Source organism: Nilaparvata lugens, chromosome X (assembly GCF_014356525.2).
Source record: "Nilaparvata lugens isolate BPH chromosome X, ASM1435652v1, whole genome shotgun sequence".
Taxonomy (NCBI): Eukaryota; Metazoa; Arthropoda; class Insecta; order Hemiptera; family Delphacidae; genus Nilaparvata; species Nilaparvata lugens.
In genome coordinates, this window is record NC_052518.1 from 11901701 (window position 1) to 11923999 (window position 22299).

At 35.4% G+C, this 22299-nt stretch overlaps 1 protein-coding gene across 4 annotated transcripts in view; it reads left to right on the forward strand.

The window, feature by feature from the left end:
• The first annotated feature begins 5772 nt into the window (after positions 1-5772).
• Positions 5773-22299, forward strand: part of LOC111043351 (plasma membrane calcium-transporting ATPase 2) — a 406771-nt gene continuing 390244 nt past the window's right edge. For 3 of the 4 annotated variants that reach the window (XM_039442410.1, XM_039442414.1, XM_039442415.1), the window contains exon 1: positions 5801-5913. The gene's annotated coding sequence lies outside the window, so the exon portion shown is untranslated. Of the gene's footprint in view, positions 5914-22299 lie in introns of all 4 variants that reach the window. The other variant, XM_039442413.1, reaches the window with a different exon arrangement.

Consider the following 22299-nt stretch of genomic DNA (forward strand, 5'->3'; position numbering starts at 1 on the left):
CAAAATCGTTGGAGCCGTTTTCGAGATAATCGCGAAAACTCCTGTTTTTGACAACAATTCCGCCATTTCAGCCGCCATCTTGAATCGCATTTGATCGAAATTGTTCGTGTCGGATCATTATATTGTAAGGACCTTACGTTCCAAATTTAAAGTCATTCCGCTAATTGGGAGAAGAGATATCGTGTACACAGACGCACATACACTCATATATACACACACACACACACCACACACACAACACACACACACACACACACACACACACACACACACACACACACACAACACACACACACACACACCACACACACACACACACACACACACACCACACACACACACACACACACACACACACACACACACACACACACACACACACACACCACACACACACACACACACACACCACACACACACCACACCACACACACACACACACACACACACACACACAACACACACACACACACACACACACCACACACCACACACACACACACACACACAACACACACACACACACACACACACTGGACTCAGGGGACCTTGAAACATATAGAAATTTAGAATTTGGGGTACCTTAATTTTTTCGGAAAGCAATACTTTCCTTACCTATGGTAATAGGGCAAGGAAAGTAAAAATCGCTGTATTCCACTTTCAAAACATGTTTAATTGATTGGAAACACGTTAAAAGACATTTCATCTACAAGGAGTTTTTTTATTCTAAACGTACTTATGCATCAACGTCCTTTAATTTTCTTATTGATATTTATAGGGCAGATACATGTGAACTGAGCAACATAACTTAGGCAGTTCAAAATGGTCTATTGGAGACGGTGTAGTGGTTAAACAAACAAGTGAGAAATTATGGTTATATTTATAGTGAGATCCACGTTATAATGGCAGTGGAGAAAGAACAACGTTGCCGATCCTCTGTTTTGTAAATGCCTTCCATGGACGGTAGCTGATACAGGTTTATTGATGTAATATTAACTGTTCATTCTCGTTTAATAGTATATTTCGCACCTAGGGCCGAAAATGAGACTTTTCCGGCTCGAAATCGGTTTTCAAGTCCGAGGCCGTAGTCCGAGAGCCGGAAAAACATTTTTGCCCGTGGTGCGAACGCTATTTTTCGCCACACAGAAAAATAAACAATATATTTATGAGAATAATTGTTTATTGAACACTTCCAAAAGCAAAAGTGGAAGGTCATAGCTCTAGCAAATCCGAGGTAATATGAATATCAGGAAATTGTCCAAGTATTTTTATTTTTTATTCTGATTTGTCTAAATAACCTGAAAGATTACGTTCAATTATGTAGGAGGTTGAGTTTATACTTTTTTATTCTTTCAAATGACAATAAGATGATATTATTATAAATGTTTCAATTGTTGAATAATAAACTCAAATAATAAAAAGTTTTTTGATCAGCTGTTTTAGCACACTTGAAATTTAGCGGCCGGAAAGGGCACTCTTTCCGGCCTTAGCCGGAAAGAAACCTGTTCTGACGTCAGACGAGAGTCGTCTGCAAACAATGTCTTTCAGATCTACGTAGGGACTGAAAAACAGCTGCTTTCTGTGCAGTGTGGCGAAAAATAATCAATTATCTTCTTTTAAGCAAAAAATTATATCTTTCAATAATTTCATGATCAAGATGAAATATTTTGTTAATTAATAATTAATTCTACATTGTTAAAAGACGATCTGGCAACAAAGAAAAGCGAGAGAGAGATAGCGCTATCTGCTTTGTTGAATGATAGTTAAGGATAGTAATATCATTACTAATCAAAACGCTGCCATTATTTATTTATTCATTTATCTACAACAATATGGGAGCACACGGGAAAATCACAAAAATTGATCCCCAATCAAAAAAAAATTACAATAATCACCATAAAAAGAAATTGAAAATTGAGAGAAAGAAATACAAGGAAAAAACTTTTTTATATTAATGAAGAAAAAAAATGTTCTGAAAAACTAAATATACTGAATACTACAGACAATATTATAACGTATTATAACGTGGACCTCACTATAGCTGAAAAATGTATGTGAATGGGATGATAGAGATCCAACGAAGAAGTTAGAACACCAATGAAGTTGATGAGAATAATGCGAGTAATCCATATTTCCTATTCTAGGAGAAAGTCAGAACTTGTAGAGCTCACTTCTCTTCTGAGAGATCTCTCAAAGTATGAATCTTTGAAACAAACCGGAAAGAGAAAATTATGAGTACTCCTCCTAGAATAGTATTGAGATGGCAACGCTGGCAAGGAGACTGACAGAGGAAAGCTCTTTGATGAAGGAAGAGTCAATTAGGATGCAAGAGACGGTAGCTGTGAATAATGAAAAATCGCGGTATATATGTTCACATATACGCGGTATATCCATATACCGCAAGTAATAATACCAGCACTTTAGACAAAGAACATCACAGAGCACTTTCAATACCTACTATTTTGGTCTGCGTCGATACATAGAAAATTGTGAACTGAATATCTTGATTCATAGATCAAAGGTCGAAGGAAATTTAATTAACAGCTTGGCTTCTTAGGCCTAAGGCCTCAATACAATGCTACTCAATAATTTTTCTTTCTGGCCCAATTTCAAACAACCATTTCAATAATTACCCATTATTATTATTATTATTACTTTCATAATTGCTTTTATACTTTTTTTTACATTCAAAATTCGTACTTACGAGCTAATGTTACAATGTGATACAGTACTTAATAATAAATACAGCTAGGATTCTATATTTAGTTATACATAGTTTCATTATGTGCTTCAAAATATCTTTTCTTCACTTGATGTTCTTAAATTGCTGTTCATCAATCTAGCTTACTATTGTTTACTCATAGTGGAAAATACAAATTGTTTTTATTAATTTAGCTCATAGTAGTATTGGTAGCTCGAGTATTTGCATTGCAGCTACTTCCTACAAAATAATAATTTATTCTTCGAATCTGATACACAAGTTCAGCGATACGTATTTCCAAATCCCATTGAATGAATCGTTCTTAATTGGAGTTTTTTTTAAAGGAACAGTGGAATTGTTCATGAAAAATAACACTTTTGACCCAATTATAAACAGAAGATTCATTCTCTCAATCCACACATTTCTTTATTCAGGATTGCTTTTCAAAAGGTCGATTAAAGATCTTTATTACGATAAAGAAATGACGATCATCATCCAATGAAAATAACAACAAAGACATTGTAATGGAGTGCTTTAATGCTCTTCACAATCCGAGAATTTCCTCAAGGGTAATCACAAAGTCCTATTACACTGTAGAAAGATGAAACATAACAGAATGAAGAATAAAAAAAAATGAAACATTGATTCAAATATCCAATTCAATATGATGTTTTAGAATTCACTATTGATTGCAGTTACTCATAAATAAATGACTACTGCTTATTATTTACTAGCACTTGTTTTTCAAAAAAGATGTCGAAGTTTCATTCGTTTTTCTGCATTATAGATAATCATATTATGATCTACTGTGAGATTTACTACTTCAAGCTGTCAGAATTCATTTAAGATAAGATGAATGATTTCCCTTTGTAATATTCCTGTCACTTTGTAGTGAATGTCACTTTGTAGTGAATGTCACTTTGAAGTCCTAACGCCTCTGGTGATAACAGACAGCAAGCACTCATGGAGAGCAAAATGGCAAAATAATCATGCAAATGAAGCCTTCACATGCACAAAGCAAGATGCAAATAGCGAATATGTTGAAGTGCATTTGGTTTCTAGGGCTTTCAGTGTCATATCTATGTCATTCTGTCCAGCACATATCCGACATACATATTCAATAACCTGACGTAACATGAGAGGTTAACGCTATTCTGTCATGTCACTTTGACCTTTCAGAAATGTTTTCACCTGAGAAAATCGTATCAGAGCCTGACAATATTAGGAGTTTTTGGAAGAGTATTTCATCCAGTGTTCAATTATTGTTTTGAAGTTTGAGATTTTTTTAAAATATGTTCTACTGTCCCCAGTCGAAATTATTCAGATTCAAGTAGCCTATCTTATTCTTATTCTAGAATATAATCAGTATTTTATTCTTTTCTGAGGATGATGGCCCACATGAGCTCTAGGCTTGTGCATTATTATGTAATGACACGGGTTATGATGAGAGATGAGTGAACCTACAGCACTAGGTGAGTATTGAACCACCAGGGAAGCGATTTTCAAACTCATAAATGGGTTTTAGATAAGTTTGGCTCTTTCAAGTGGTCTTAGAATAGAATAGAATAGAAAAAACGTTTATTGAATAAATAAGCTACCTTAAGCGAACCTCAAAGAGGCTGCTTGACAAGGTACTATTATACAAAAACATGTAAATTCAAATATAATTAATTATACATATATCAGTGAACTTTATTTTTACTTAACAGTTAAATACACTTATCAGTTTATTACACTGTTAAATTTACTTACAGAATTTACTTAACAGTTTAAATTATCTTGATATTAATTAATTAATTGTTGGCTCAGCTCTCAAAAGTCTAAAGAGTGTTATAATATATAGTCAACCTGAACTCACATACAAAAAATAGAACAGAATGAATCACAACAATACAATACATTAATAATGAGTTACATTATGTTACATCTAAAGTGTAATTATTCAACCAAATCTTTAAATTTCTTTTCAACAGGCGCATATTAACAAACGCAGCACAATTATCGGGTAAATCATTGAAAGTTCTTGGTACAATGTAGATTAAGGTGTTTCTGGCTAAATTATTCGAAGTAAATGGTACAACATATCTCTCATTCCTCAAATCATATCGATTAACTTTCATAACTAAATATTTTTTGCAGAAGTAATTTTCTAAAATCAAAGTAAACAGAAATATACCTTTTATATTCAAAACCTTGCATCTACTCAAAAGGTTCTCATATGAAATATCTCCCTGAGAATTGCTGACCAAGCGTAAAATCTTCCTCTGTACCGATGATATTCTCCTAAGATAAACATTGCTAGCAAATCCCCAATCTTGCAATCCATATCTCATAACAGACTCTCCCAAGGCTATATACATCATCCTCTTCACTTTATTAGGTATTAAAAATACCTTTTCCCTACCAAGGGAGTAGCATGGAATTTAACCCTATCTTATAGATCAGCTAACCCATCTTATCAGCACAACCACGAAATGAAATTACTTCCCTTTAAACAGTATTGGTAAGGGTTGGTCAGGGTTGGTATCATCTTATCGATAGCTTATCAGCGCGACCACGAAACCAAATAACTTCTCTATTGGTAAGTTGAACATGGTTGAGGGTTGGTCAGTTATGCTATCGCATGAAGATATAATATGATCTAATCCATTATGATGTGATGTATTCCTAGTTTTAACCAACAGCTGATTTATCTCCGTTTACAAAGATGTGGTGCATACGGTCTTTACACACGTACAAGTGTTGAAAAGGCATCTGGAAAATATCGCGGAAGAAGCAAACTTGGAGTGGTCAGTTAGCAGTTTGGTAAAATTGGACAACCTTGAAGAGGATTGAGCGGGGAAGAGGTCTCGTCATATAATTTGATGGTTGGAGTTGATTGGTTGGTGAGGGTGCCGGGAGGGAACCTGGACCCGATTTTGGCAGAGCCCCCCATGTGATAAGGCAGGGTTCACAGCATTATGATGCATGTTGTTATCAGCAGTCGCTGGTGGGTATTGATCCTGGTAGATCGGGGATGTGAAGGGGTTGGCTTGGGGGCCACAAGAGTGCGCCGGTAGCCATGCGCGAGCATTGCAATTGCCGAGCCACAGCTGGGATCTAGGAAGGAGGTTGCCTCCACAGTGTCATCAGTGTGTTGTGTCATTTCTAGTAGTTGTTTGCCCAAGATCGCAGACGCCACCACCACGCGAGAGAGAGGCTGACGCAGACAGGTGAGTCCCTCTCACTCACACCCCCTCTCTCTCTATCACTCACTCTCTCTCCACCCCCCTCTCCTATTGGTGGATTCGGAGAGTACCATGTAAAATATTTACGAACGCGTAAACTGTTTAGCACATGGTGTGTGAATCCCGGAGAGAGCCAACTCATCGCGTACTCAAAAAAATCTCTGTATTTTCACCCGATAAACGATGTAAGTGGAATCCCTTGAAAATGTTTATTCCAATATCAAGTTCAATACCGTACAGAGAGAGCTCGATAGAAGAGAGAAAAACTGTATGAAATAAGAGGAAAAGATTAGAGGAATTTTCACTTTCGGTGAAAATGTGTGAATGAATACTGGGTTAATTGTCTGTGAGGCAAACTTTGGTCGATTGTACACGTTTCCCTAATTGATGATACTTACGCCGACTTCAACTCGACTGATTCTATTCCAGGAATTTTGTATCTGACGGGGAAAATCCGTTCGTTTCAATTGACGCAGAAAATGCGTTTGTTACATTCCGCACTTGAAAAGTTGAGTGCCGACGCTGGTTCGTGCGTGAGCGAGAGATTCACTTTAAACTGTCAACATGTCCTATAAATAGCATCAATGTATCTCAATAGAACAGTGCTGACGGTTTAAAATGAGTCTCACTAACATTTTTCACAAGCCAAGTGGAGATATTTCGATGCACGCCTCTTCAACCGAGCAGAGTGTTCTCTCGGCTTTAACCTAAAATACGCACGCTGTGGTGTGTGTGTACTCGTACGATTCCCCGTAATAACTTTGCTACGATGTGACAGTGGGGTGGGACGCTCGTCATACAACTTGTTACAAACTCCAGCTTCCTGCTCTAATTGGATATCGATTGTCATTTTCATAGCGACATTTTTTCATTAGCAACTCACAACTCTCATTTGTGATACAATGGAAAACTGGGAGCTTGGAATGAGGAGGGATTAAATATTTAACACCATTACCAGTATATAGGTCTATTCAACTCATACAGTGAGACTTTATAAGAATATTATGAACTATGTATGTAATACGTCTGAATTATGGTATGAACCATGATAGTTTATACCAACTATTGTATGAATAGTAATATCATACTATTGCATGATAGTTTATACTAACTATTGTATGGATAGTAATATCATACTATTGTATGATAGTTTATACTAACTATTGTATGAACAATAGTATGAGCTCATAAGAATATAGTTTAAACTACGTATGAACTAAGATAGTTCATACTAACTATGTATAAACGATAGTTTTTACATATAAGAATATAGTAAACCATTAACTATCTATTTACTAAAATATATAAATCTCAAATAATGAACTACGTATGAACTATAACATGAATAATGATGAATCATACCAACTATATATGAACTATGCATGAATTGTGTATGAATTATAATATGAACTTCTTTATAAGAATGGTACACGGGGCTATGTGGTTTACTGATAGAATCATTGTAATTTATACTAACTATGTACAAACGATAGTATAATCTTGAAAGAATATAGTAAGCTATGAATCATGTATCTACTAAAGTATATATGAATCTCATATGAACTATAACATGATTATGATAGTTCATACCAACTATTTATGAACTGTGTAAGAACTCTTTTCTAAGAATGAAACAGGGGGCTATGTGGTTTACTGATAAAATCATTGTAAATCATACTAACTATGTATAAACGAGGAACAATAACATGAATTATGATAGTTCATACCAACTATGTATGAAATATGTATGTACTGTGTAAGAATTATGATATGAACTCTTTTAGAAGAATGATACACGGGGCTAAGTAGTTACTCATAAAATAATTGTGACTGTGGGATTGATAATCGATTCATTAGCTATGCAACAATAAAACATGATTCATATACAATATTCATAACTTAACAATTTACAAGATACTATTTATTCTGCAACAAAAACCATAATATGCTAATCTTGATAAACTGATACTCACTTGTAATCGTGAAATAATCCGATGATTACAATCAGAGAGTAAAAAATATACTCTATACTACAATAGAATAGAGAGTACAGAATATACTCTGATTATAATACACTATACAATAATTTTGTAGCAAATGCGAATATGTGAGAAAATTTCAAATACTATCGCGTTTTCAAATGAAACTTAAAATGGAAACTAATTACTCACAGAAAAATTCAGAATAATATTGAACTGAATACGTTTCACGGAAGATTAACCAAATGAATTTGAAATATTCTGGTTTTATTTGATTCTTCTTCACGTTTCTATTTTATTCTTGACTAGCTGGCAGACTCGCTTCGCTCGCCTTATCTGTCTAGCCAGGGGGATCCGCCCCCCCTGGACACCCGACTAAATAGTTGATAACAGCAGACTCACTCCGCTCGCCTGCATTCTTCATTTGACTTTGCTTCCTCCCGTCAAAAAGTCAAATACGGGCTCTCACACTCTTTACAGCTGAATAAAACCGTTGATATTGAGTGGATCTCTGGCGTTATTTCAAAACTTCTCCGAATCAATGTTTTTAAGTCTCAGCTGAGCCTGTGTACCAAATTTGAAGAAAAAACGCTGGAGAAAGCTAGGTAAGCTCTGTAAAACCGCTCATCTTAGGCGATATATTTGGCGTAATTTTTAAGTTCTCTTGATATGAGACAGAACTGACGACCATATTTTTGGAATCGAGAACTAATTTATCAAGAATATTAAATCTCTTACAACCGTCACTCTCTCCCTCCCTCCTCATGTTGTCCTCCTGTTCTCCTCATTCCACTCAGCATCAAATCGGAAATCTGATCTAATCATCTAACCTATATATCGTTGGATAGTTCTCTAGCTTTTTCTACATTGAATTAATATTCAGAAGAACGCCATCTCTTATTCAGGTCATATCTGGAACATCAATTCTTTCCTCGATTTAACATAATATACAAAAATCAAGTACGAAGATGAACCTAAGAATTATCTCATCTAATCTTTTTCATTTTAACTGCAGTTGATGCCTCCAGACTGAGAGTTTTCGTAAAAAGATTATTAGGCGCATATATGGAGGCATCAATGACAATGGAGTCTGGAGGAGACGGTGAAATTCTAAAGGGTGAGGATGTGGTACGATTCATCAAATCATAAAGATTGCGCTGGGCTGGTCATGTAGAGAGAATGGCGGATCAATGAATGCCAAAAGCAATCTATAAGGCCCGGATGGAGGGTAGAAGACGACAAGGGAGGCCACGCAATCGATGGAGAGATGAAGTGGAGGATAATCTCCGGAGGATGGGAGTTGTAGCATGGAGACAAAAGGCATGTGACCGTGATGTGTGGAGGGCTCTAGTGCGAGAGGCTGAAGCTCACATTGAGCTGTAATGCCAGAAGATGAAGAAGAAAAATCTTTTTCACTTTTCCACTCCCTTCCATTCCCTCTCACTTTCCTGTTCTCCCCATTCAATCACCATGAAGAATCATATCTTCAGAATTCAATCTTTAATCCGATTAACTCAACTCAACATTAACCTCTTGATATAAATAGAAAGAGACTTTTTTAAATACGACACAGCTCCCTTGAAGAAGAATCTAATCTACTTCCCTCTTTGAACAGAAGTAGGGCTTCCCTTAGCCGAAAAACCTGGATGAATAAGCCCAAATGATTTACAAACTTATTTTTATTGAAAAACTTTGACTCTTAAAAACATCTATCTTTTTCCTTTCATGAGGCTCGTTCTATAATTCATTTCATGAAAAGGAATTAGTTGTTTGTGAATTAGATGGATTCATAGGTTCAAAGTGAAGCTTTTTCATGTTTTGTAAGGCAATGCAAGGGTCTAGATTTCTCACTAGGCCCGGGTCTATAGGCGCAATCTCCCAGGAGGCACAAGTTCAAAGAAAAACGTTTTACGATAAATAAAAATGCATTGTCATAGATCAACATAGTTTTGGATAGACTGAAATGAATCATGCTGATAAGACATCCTGATTACGTATTTCACTGGACCCAATAATTTTTGAGAAACTATATTATTTAACATTCCAGTTAGCGATAAAAAAATTATTGATTTTTTAAAAACCCATCTGCAATCAATAATGGTCAATGTGAGTAGCTATATGTCAATCTATCAAAATAGACTGCCAGTTATTATAAATTCATTAATTTCGTACAAAATATCTAGTTCCACTCTAAAGGTGCGTACAGACTAATGCGCCACGAGTGCATCTCGCATTTCATTAGCTGATGTTCATTTCATTTATTCATAGACAATAGATACAATGCAGATAAAAACAACAGGCATTCGCCCAAAACTGCTTTAAACCTTAATTTGGAATACAAGGTCTAGAGGTTATGTAAATAATAACTCAATTCACACAGCTTATTAAAATATTTGTACAGAGACCATAAGATACAGATATGATAATCATCAGCTGATAGAAACCGAAATGCGCGTACTCGTAACGCTTAAGTGTGTACGCACCTTAATACACAATTTCTGTGTAACATTATAATTCTTCATATATACTTTTAATAGCCGTGTCTCTGAGATTCAAGAGCTAATCATAGTATCAACTCTGATTTAGTATTGGATTACGATTCAAAATTATTTCATTATGGTACAGCTAGTAGACTTGATCCGCTCGCCTCTATCCGTTTAGCAAGAGCGCTACAGCGCTACGCATCCAATACTGAAACAGCCGCGAACGAACGCATAGGCTTAGCTCGCCTGCATTTTACTTTTGAACATGATTCATTTACAGTAATCGATAACAGCCTTCAAAGTAGATTCAACTATTCCCACTTCTGGCATTATTTCATAACTGTATGCAGCTTTAGGGAAGCAAAAATCTCTTGTCTGTTGAGAATAGAAGGGGAGATATTCTTTTTTTCACAATAAGAGATTTTCGAGATGTATAATAAGAAACTATTGTATTTCAGTCTCTTTCTTTCCAATTAGAAATTGATGTAATAAATTTATGAATTCATATCCAATATTATTTTACAAGTCTATTCGAAAATCTGGGAAAATGTTCTAGAAAAGCAAAAATAAACTGGTGAAAAGAACCTCTGAACGCTCAGCCCAGTCATCCCAGCTGAACCTGTTTAGAGCTTTATCTTTTCATTCTTACTTTATACTTTATACTTTATACTCCTGTGGTCTTCAACAGCAGCCAGGGCTGCAGGAATCGTCATCAGTCGAGTCGTTCTTGGGAAAAATGAATAACCCTTTCATTGGACTCTTATCGTTGAATAGACTCATGACATTAATGTACTAGTGGCTATATCATAATAAAGGTGGCTGAATTAGTAGTCCTCGCCTCAATAACTAAGAAGCTGCCTTTTTGGTCAATTAGTTGCCATTTCACCTCAAAGCTTTCACCAATGGGAAACAAGCTGCTTGAGAAGGTGCACGTCATTGTCCAATGAGACTGCTAGTTGAATATTTGGGGCGTGGCTTACGATAGCATAGCCACTCCCATATTCTTTGGTGTCATGAGTTAATTCTACCTTTTTCCGCTCTAATTAAATTCTCGATGTGTACAAACCATTATATTCTTGAAAAAGTACAATGAATCGTAATATAGTTTACAAGCAATCAATTCAATACACCTGCTATTGTTTTTCGATACATGATGTCAACCTCATAACTAGAATATGACTATATTAGACATTGATGCTTTTCTAAAATATGTGAAATTTCTAGAGAATTTTTTGTATCACTGCCAATGGTAGGCTACAGCAAATTTATATAAACTAGTTCAAATTCTTGTTCAAACAGTAGTTCAAAACTAGTACGAGATTCATCATAACTAAACAGTGACAATATTTTAGTTTTATGAATTGAAGTTTGACAGAATATTCTTGTACAGAGATGATCAATATTCCAACATTTATACAATTCTTCCTGTCCAAAATCTAACGGCCTATAATTTGAAAGTATGTAACGGACTTTTTTTCCCATATTGTAAATGTTTTTCATGTTTAATAAATACCTAAAGGTGCGTACAGATTTACGCGACGCGAACATAAGCAATTCTAATCACTTCTAATCAGCTGATGCCAAGCTTTTTATATCCGTATCTTACCGTTTCTGTAAAAATACAGATATAATCAGCTGATTGAAAATGAATTGCTCATGTTCGCGGCGCGTATATCTGTACGCACCTTTAGACATGCGTTACATGACAGAGAAAATAAATAAATCAGGAATACAGTGTGGAAGTGGTTGAAGATTATAAAAAAAACAACATAAAAATAATAATGATTTCCATTAATTTATGATTTTGGTTGATATTTGTGCAAAATATAGATTAATAAATAATAAGATGGATGATGGATTGAATTTTCTGATGCATGTAATGTGAGGGAAAATCATATAGGAGGAAATCTAATGAATAGCATGTTGGTGGAAAGGTCAGGAATAACTAGAGGCTAGATGCAGAGTAGGGTAGTGGAGATTGGTCCACTTGGCGAAATCCCTAAATCCCTAAGTGCATCACTCAAAGTCCATCCATCGTCCGACCCACGAGAGTGCCTTCGGTCTGTGATCATAAGCCCTTGAAAATTGCGGGGTAACAATGTTACAGGAATTTGTAGTGGTGGTATCTCTTCAACAAGCGAAAAAGCATTTTTATTCCCTGAGAAGAAACTGCTATGCTTTAACCCATGTCAGAGGTATTTATTGAACATGAAAAACATTTACAATATGAAAAAAGTCCGTTACATACTTGGATTAATTTTCATAAACACTATCGTGTGGCATCCCACTATAGAGTCTATGTGTCGAGATGCATTTAGTATAACATTCTAAATATTATATTTTAAATCTAAATCTCATACATGCAAGTGATGATTGATCATCCACTAGAACATAAGCTGCTCGTGGAATTTCGTTTACCAAACTATTGTAAATCTGGGAGAGTTTTGAAAAGGAGCCTACATTAAAAAGAAATATCATAGATTGAAATAGATGCGATGTATACTCCTTCCTTGTTAAAAGCTCCATTAGAAATGATCATGAGTTCAAGGTTGATGGGAATTTTGAGTTTCTGCAATTCAATTATAGAGTAATACAATTTATTGAACATACTAGTTACTAAGGGAATAATTATGGTAACAAGGAATGTTTCAAATTACAATTAGGGTCTATGACCAGAACCATTTAGGGTCGGTTTCCTAGCTTGGGATTTAGGTAAGTTCTAGACTTCAAACAGCTGGAGTCAGAAATTGGCTTTCCAAAACGGGACATAGTCGCGCAGTAAATAGTTGCAGCAAAATAAATCTTTATTTTCTCTTTTCTGTAATTGGAAACGTTTTTTCTTGACGAAATGAAACATTCCTAAATAATTCAATATAGCTGAAACTTCACACTATTTTCTCTAGATTTCATTTTGTGTTCAATTTTCTAGTTTTTCAAAATTTAACTTAAACGTGACTTCGACTACGCCCCGTTTCGAAAAGACAATCTTCTGATCCCAACTGTTTAAAGTCTAGAACTTAGCTAAGTCCCGAGCTCGGAAACTGGCCCTCAGAGTCAAACCAGTACAATACACCCAATTATAATTTTCAATCATTTTTCCGTGAATTTAAAAGTTCTCCTGATTTTCAAAATGTTTTTTCCCGTCACTTCAATCCCTCAGTTTGACATTGTGATTGATTTTCTCATATTTTACAATTTCCTTCGATTTTCATTCACATTCATTGATTTTTGTAACTGTGTATGGTGATTGAACCGTCATTGCTCAAATATTTGAATTGCATTACACTGCTTCTTGTGGGAGGGGCTTGTCTAGGCCAATGGGAGACGTTTAATTTGATCGGTAATCCATCCTAAACTTGGATAATCCATAAGTTTCAATATTTTTTTTGTGAATTTAAAAGTTCTCCTGATTTTCAAAATGTTTTTTCCCGTCACTTCAATCCCTCAGATTGACGTTGAAATTGATTTTCTAATATTTTACAATTTCCTTCGATTTTCATTAACATTCATTGAGTTTTGTAACTGTGTAGGGTGATTGAACCGCCATTGCTCAAATGTTTGAATTGCATTACACTGCTTCTTGTGGGAGGGGCTTGTCTAGGCCAATGGGAGATGTTTAATTTGATCGGTAATCAATCCTACAATAATATCGCTTTCCTATCAGTTAGTACTAAAAAATATATTCTGCTCATTCCTAAGCTTTTCAAGTTCTAGTTTATCAGATATTAATTAGCGCGGGTGTAAAAAACGAAATCACTATTTCTTCATTTAAAGTAATTTGTGATTATAAATAATTTAAGTATTTTTACTCAATACGAATAATTACCGAATATCATATCCAATACTACCTGAATAGTATTTAGAATACACCTTGTTGACATCTATTTTTAAAGAGGTTTTTGTTATACTTCAATAGAAGAATTTTATTTGAATTTGAAGGAACTTTTTTCTCATCTCTTATCATTTGGGCTACTGATGGTCTTGTCAAAATATAAAATTACTGTAGAAAAAGTAGAATGCCAGAAAGAATCACTGGACTACATCACAATACTATCATGAAACTATATATATAGCTAAAAATAGATTTCAATGCACTAGCATAAAACTATTGTCAAGATGTTATATTGTAGTACAGGAGTTGAAAAGAAAACATTCATCAGTAACACAAAGAATATACAACGTGTCCATGGAATAACTCCTTAGCTTCAAATTAAGAATATTAGAATTGATTGAGTAGTTCAATGAGTTATATAGTTATTTTAGAGAAACAAAGAAATAAATTAAACCTGTTAAATTACAAGAAGTTGAAAACTAAAGCGAATTAGATAAGACTACATGAATGAGGTCAAGTTTTTTATGCTAAAACCTAATTATTAGGCTTCATTGCAGGCCTGGGCATTGTTCTATAGTCTAGAGTCTACAGTGTTGGAGAAGAGTCTGGAGTATAGAGTAGAGTATGAGTCTAGAGTTAATGAAGAGTGAAGAGTCTAGAGTCTAGAGTTAATGGAGAGTCTAAAGAGTCAAGAGTCTGAAGTAGATGAAGAGTCTAGAGTTAATGAAGAGTCATCAGGAGTCTAGAGTTTATGAAGAGTCAACCAGAGTCTAGAGTTGATGAAGAGTCAGGAGTCTAGAGTCTAGAGTTAATGGAGAGTAAAGAGTCTAGAATTCATGAAGAGTCAAGAGTCTGAAGTAAATGGAGAGTCTAGAGTTAATGAAGAGTCATCAAGAGACTAGAGTCTAGAGTTGATAAAGGGTCAAGAGTCTAGAATCTATAGTTAATGAAGAGTCAAGAGTCTAGAGTTTAGAGTTGACGGGCAGTTAAGAGTATAGAACAATACATGGACCTACAACAAAGTCTTATGAATGGATACAATATCTTATTGACTGAAAGTGAGAGAACGACTTACATGAATCATTTTCGTGGAACGAGTATTGTACATTCGGTCATGTGTCTCTGAAATGAGCAATTATTGAGAAGAGAGAATCTTCTCTCTGAAGTGCTCTCAAGGTTGCTACCCTCCACTCTCTCTCTACCATCTCCCCTCCTTCAATAAGTCAACGATCTGTGAGAAGAAGTGGACTTCAGTTTCCTGCTTTCAAATGTCGACACATTCCCTAAAACGGGGAAAATAAGGACTGTTACACTCCATTGATTTCTAAGCAGGAGAGCTTCACCTTTCACCGTATTTTTGTGTCACACATTTCTTCTTCATCTAAAAGCCCGTAACATTTTCTATAAAAGGAATACAATATATCAAATTCCTCTTAGAGCCAGTTTCCGAGCTCGTGATTTAGCTAAGTTCTAGAATTTAAACAGCTGTAAACAGCAATGGAGTATAACAGTCCCCATTTCAGATATATGATTCTAAATAAATTATTTTATTAATTTCAGAGATGATTCTGAAAACAATTATTTGATAAATCTTATAATTCATCAACAATTTCTTATTCAGAATTCTATAACTATAATTCTAGAGATTCTATGGGCCGGTATCCGAGCTCGGGATTTTGCTAAGCTCTAGACTGCTGGAGTCAGAAAATTGGCTTCCCGAATCGGGGCGTAGTCACAGTTTTAAAGATAATCTTTATTTTCTCATTTCTGTAATAAGAAACGTCTTTCCTTGACGAAATTAAACATTCCTAAGTAATTCAAAATAGCTTTAACTTTACACTATTTTATTTTATTTTGTGTTCAATTTTCTAGTTTTTCGAAATTTAATTTAAACGTGAACTGCTACTACGGGGCGTAATAAGCGTTTTGGAAAGCCAATTTTCTGACTCCAGATGATTAAAGTTTAGAACTTAGCTAAATCCCGAGCTCGGAAACCGGCTCATAGAATCTCTAGAATCATAATTATTATAGAATTCTGAATAAGAAATTATTGATGAATTATAAGATTTATCGAATAATTGTTTTCAGAATCATCTTTAAAATAAATCAAATAATAATTCATTTAGAATCATTTACCAAAAATGAGGACTGTCATACTTCATTGATCTCGAAACAGGAAATCACTGTTTTATTATAATCTTTAATAAGGAATTATTCTAATTCGTAAAGTGAGAGTAAATTCTTCAAATATCTAATCTTTCTACATACTATGAAACATGAGCTCTGTAAACAACAATAAGTATCGAATTTTAAAGATGGTGAAATTATTCGTTGATCAATTCCTCTACTCCCTACATCGATAGGTTGACGAAATTCCAAACTAATTTTCAATTACGAGAGAAATGTTCATGAACTATTTCAGCCGTTGTATATCACTTATTGAACTGACATTTATTACTGTGTTACAATCCACACTAACAGCAATTGAAAATTAATGTTTTAGGATTGTGCTTCACATGCTATTTGAAATATTTGACGGCTGTAAATAATGAAGTTTTATCCCTTGCAAAATTGCTTTGAAAATTAGCTCTTTCATTGTGTTTTTATTGTTATTGACTGCCCAGTCATTGGTTTTCTCAAGTCAAGAATGCATTTCAGAAACTAAGTCAGTTCATTTTTTAAAGTTCATACCAATATAAGTTGAATAATAGAAAATTATAATGCTTTGGAGCTTAATAAAAATCACGAACAACAATTGACTTGATATTTCACTGTAGTGTGTTATGAAATTCAGTGTGAAACTCCATTCAAAAGAGTTTCAACTATATTGTAATATTCTTATCTGTATCAAATTATATTATGCGTTCTCTTTTTGTATACTGCTCTTATCACATGGGTAGTACATCATATGTTAAATACTGTGTATGGTAGGCTCTTAAATACTTTGTATGGTATAGGGAAGAAGTATTCAAATCTATTCATAGCTGTCTATTGTTGAGATTGACAGTGAGGCGATTTTAATAGTTCAATTGAATATTGATTGAAAAGTCAGCCTCTTACTTCCCAAACTATAGAGTTGAGTTACACACGAAAGTATGCAACCCACTCATCAATAATAATTGAAGGCACGATTATCATCAATTGAAAAAATTGCCATTGATTGTAGACTGATTTGTTGTGAAAGTGTTTCTCTACCGTACACAGTTGTCAACTTCCAATTCTACCAGCAATTAGCGTTTATTATTGATGCCTCAGCATTATTTTTGAACAAGTTCGTCACACTTTCATTGACCTTGAGATTCGTAAAGGTTCTCGTCTCCTTTCCTAGTTCTGAATCGTTTCACACTATTAATCAAAACCAATTTTTCTTCGGCGTCATTCTCAGTTTTTTCTAACCCAGGAACTTATCGAAGCAATTATCGAGGATAAGCTTCAAAACTTTTAGCTCGTTCATGGATAAGCTGATCATTATTTGCTGGCTTTTTCAAGCATCGTTCAACTAAATGATAAACAAGGATTTTCAAGTCATTAGCAGAAACTTATCGCAAAGCTGGGCTCAAGTGGCGGATTGCAATAAATCATTCAAGATAGCTTCTTAGTTCTAGTTTCCTCATTGGATTTTTAATAGGAAACTGCTCCTTCCACTTTCAGGCTAGAACTTTTCTCATAATTATTAATCATCCACTTCAACATCATTGCTGATCTCCAGCGATAAAGAGGGAGAATCATGAAATTACATAAATTTAAAATAAAATAAAAACCCTCATATATTCGTTGTTGGTTATCCAGCTTGTTCCACTGTAATTATTACTATTGTGTTCTATTATAACTTAGAAGTGAAAAAACACTCACATTATTTGGTGTGGCGACGCGTTTTGTGCTGGTGTTGCACATTTTCAAGCCATACAGAAACTCTGTTTTGAGTGTTTCACTTCTCTGTTTTGAGTTTCAGAGAATTCTCTGTACAGAGAATTGGCTTGAGAATGTGCAACACCAGCACGAAACGCGTCGCCACACCAAAGAATGTGAGCGTTTTTAAACTTTAAAGTTATAAATAAATATTATAGTAACATATATTGTCAAATTCTACAGTTTTCATTATGGAACTGTTCTACAACATTGACAGTGACTCAGTCCAATTTTTATAAATTTAAAATTTATTCTGTATAAAAAATACGTCTCTCCAAGTATACATGTCAACAAAATTGAATAACATAAATTTTTCAAGCTTTTACATCAGCAGAACTTTAAGAAGTGATAAATGTTTAATAATTTATCAATTTCTGATTACGCTAGTGTTAAGGCATTCCCGAATAATCATAAATGATAAAAAGATATTGTGACAACCATAAATTCATTAAAATAACAAGATACCGTTTTCACGCCCCCTGTGGGTTGGGGGAGCTTTTGAGTCAGACTAAAAGGGACTCCAAGGCAACTTCAGAAGTTGCCTTGCCTTCAAACCCACGGGATCTGCCCCATCAGGGCAGTTTCGGAGAGGCATAAAAAAAAGAGACCAGAGCTGGGTGAAATTCCAGGCATAAATGCGGGTCAAGAGGCTGAGTCGAGGTTGTCCAGGTGCCCTAGAGGCAACTTGGCCACCCCTCCCTCAGCGGAAGGCCTTCAAAGAAGGCCAGGAGTGGAACTCACGTAGGTCACGAGGACTAATCAGTCTGAAGAGACTGCCAAGCATATCAAACTGGATTGCGACAAGCAACTAGGTGATGAATGGGATGCTAATATAGGGGAAAACTCCTGGTTCTTGTAAAGAATATAAGTATTGGTTTGCCTAACTAACATACTACTTGGGAACACAATAAGCTGCGGTTGAGGTATGGGGTTCTTTGAACCCTTGGATCCGTCCCTTCAAAAACAATAAACAATAATTCCGTTTCGTTTGTTTCACCAGCTAGCAGTAACAGAATCGTGGTAGATTAAATCTTGTAGGTTTGAAATGGATGGTTTCTTCCTTTTAAGCTGTTTGCAGGCTATGCGACATTTTTTCTATGTCACTACTGGAAACCATATTCCTTTTTCTTCGGAGAGATCCGTGAAGCGGATCCAGTCTGTTACAGGTAGCACAGTTTACAGCATCCTGTGGCAATCTAAACGTGATTGACCTGACGTAATCTTAGCAGGCAGTACGTGCTTACAAGAGTAGGATACCGTAGCAGTGAAGCTGGCCTGACTAGCTAGTTCATAACAATGTATTGTAGGCTAATGAGAAAGTGATATGATTCGAAGATTGAAAACTTATCAGTGTAAAAGTCCGTCACTGGCCTAGATGAACTTTATAATGAGTTAATACAGGGCTCATAGCAATATCAGTTCATATACAAAACATCACTATTTTAAGATGATGTGATAATTACAGATCATACTAACTTAGAACACTAACGTTTCAACACTAACTTAGAACAACTGTCTTCCAAATTGACTGACTTATCTGATTCATAATTATTGGTGAGAATTAACTAATCGGAAGACACTTCTGAGTGTCAGCCGATAAATGTTGGACGACAATTTGTACCTACATATGAAAACGGCCAATGGGAGTGGCTTGTCTAGGCCAATGATAGACGTTCGTTTACTTTGATAGATCATTCATCTACTACCAGTCATATAATATGTACCCTGATAACTATAAATTGATAACTAAATTCTGCTCCCTCGTACTTCAACTTTGGTTTTGATGATGATGTATGATTGAGATTGATGATGGTGTAACAACCAAATCTGGAATCTCGATAGAATTTGTGCTTGGAGGATTTTATTCAAAAGGATAACTACCACAATACCACCCCACTTCTACACAAAAGTGAACATAATTACATCAAATTTTCGAGAAATGATTCAATGTAATCATCATCCATTTCTGTATGCATAGCCACCTCTAATACAAGGCCGCGGCCTACGATATTGCGACGTAGCAGCGTAGGCCTAGAATCTAATACATGATTGGTGAAAAAGATCAGCTGGTATTTTTAAAAATCTTTTTCACCAATCATGTATTAGATTCTAGGCCTACACTGCGACGTTGCAATATCGCAGGCCGGGGCCTTGTATTAGAGGTGGGTATGCTGTATGCCATCTACGACTGTGACAATCGAATCAGGTCTTGTATTGACTCTTTCAGTCTGGTGTTCATACAGCGTTCATTCACGCATTTTCAAATTTATAACCTCATCACCGAAGACTCAATACAAGATTTATTATGAGTGTGACATCATCACATGGGCATTGGCCGGACCCCCTCCCCACCAGAGGAGCGTCCAAAATTATTAGCAGATTTTCTCAACAATTGATATCAATTCAACAATCAAACTTTCAATCCTCATACATGCGAGTATCTATTCTCTTTTCATATTGTAATTATCTTTTTTCTATGTTAATGTATTCATATTTTATGCTGTAAATTATTGAGAACAGCTGATTCTTCCCAGACTATGATAAGAGGGGACAATGAACCCTTGACAATGAAGTATTGAGAGCTGGTATGAGCTTTCCCAATGAATTTTTCCGTAGAGCTATTGATACCATAATAATTATTGTAACATGTAACACATCAACTTTTTTCGACGATACTCATCGCAAAATCTCTAGCTAGAGCTTATAAACAAGTCAATACAATTAGCAAGCTAATGTCTGCGTTGAAAAGTGTGACCTCCCATGTCAATTACTGTGGATTATATCGATAAAGCTTTAGACTGGAGTCTGTGTGATGCCGAGTAGCTGAATAGAGTGGATTTGCGAGATTCACTGCAATCTGTCAACATTATTTGGTTCAATGGACAGCGTTGGCGTTATTGAATAACTTCTCAAATTTTATGAGTGTTGCTGGCAGTTTAAGGTGAATCTCACTGTGGAGACATCTGACAGTAGAACCTGTGTTTTGTTGGTTTTGGTACAGATATGAAACTAGGATTATCCCGAGATTACAGCATCCGGTTCAGTGGTTCGCTTTTTGTTCAGCTCCGACCCAAGGCAATAGTAAGGGACAGCTTTGTAAGAAATTGATAGTTCCAATAGGTTGAATATAGAACAAGTAACAGACAAGAGAGAAAAGAGTAACAGAAGAGAGATAGAATTACGGAGGAGTTATAAATATGGAGAGAATATAGAGAATTCAAGAACAATAAGGATAAAGAATAAAAATATGTTTTGAAAAGTAAGTATAAAGTATCTTCTTCTTCTTATTTGGCATTACAACCCAGCGCGGGTCACAGCCTCCCTCAATTTCCGCCTCCAAGCATCCCTGTCCACCGCTGCACTTTTCCATCTTCGCACCCCAATTACTGCTGCATCCTTATCCACTACGTCTATCCATCTTGTACTGGGTCGCCCTTTCCTTCGCCGGCCATATATTTTCCCTTCCATTGCCATCTTTGGGGGGTAGGCATCGTCAGCTCGTACTATGTGTCCTGCCCACCCCAGCCTGCGAACTCGCATCACAGTGGCTATATCTGCATACTGGTACAGCCTATAAAGTTCGTAGGTATGAAGTATGAATACAGAGAATTCAAGAACGCTAGTGCTATAATAATGAGGATGAATGAACATGGAAAGTTTTTTTGCGGAAGTGCAAGGTTGATTTGATTAGATGATCAAACGTTCATGCTAAGGACATTAGTCGATAGTTGTTCTATTTACATATTATTGTTTTATTATCCATTGTGATTCGAGTCCATTTGTGACAACTATCTGTTCAATTTTAGTGATCTCAACGGGTATGAAGAAATTATGGTGGTAGAATCAACGAACAACTTTCAATGAATTCTAGCTTTGTAGGCTCAAACTGTGAGGAAAAGACTTAAAAATCAATACCATATTTAGGCCTTATATCTGATAAGATAGGTAGGGAATTGAAATAGGGTGGATATCATGTTAATTTCAGGACCAAACTGATTTCAAATAGTCTATTAAGCTGTAGTAAAGACATAATATTGATATTTGAGATGAAAGTGGGGTGTATAAACTTGATTGTGGTGATTGTAATGCTTGTTACGTGGGTCAGACAGGTAGAAGTTTCAAAGGTAAAATTTAAGAACACATCAAAGATTGGAATAAACAAGATGGG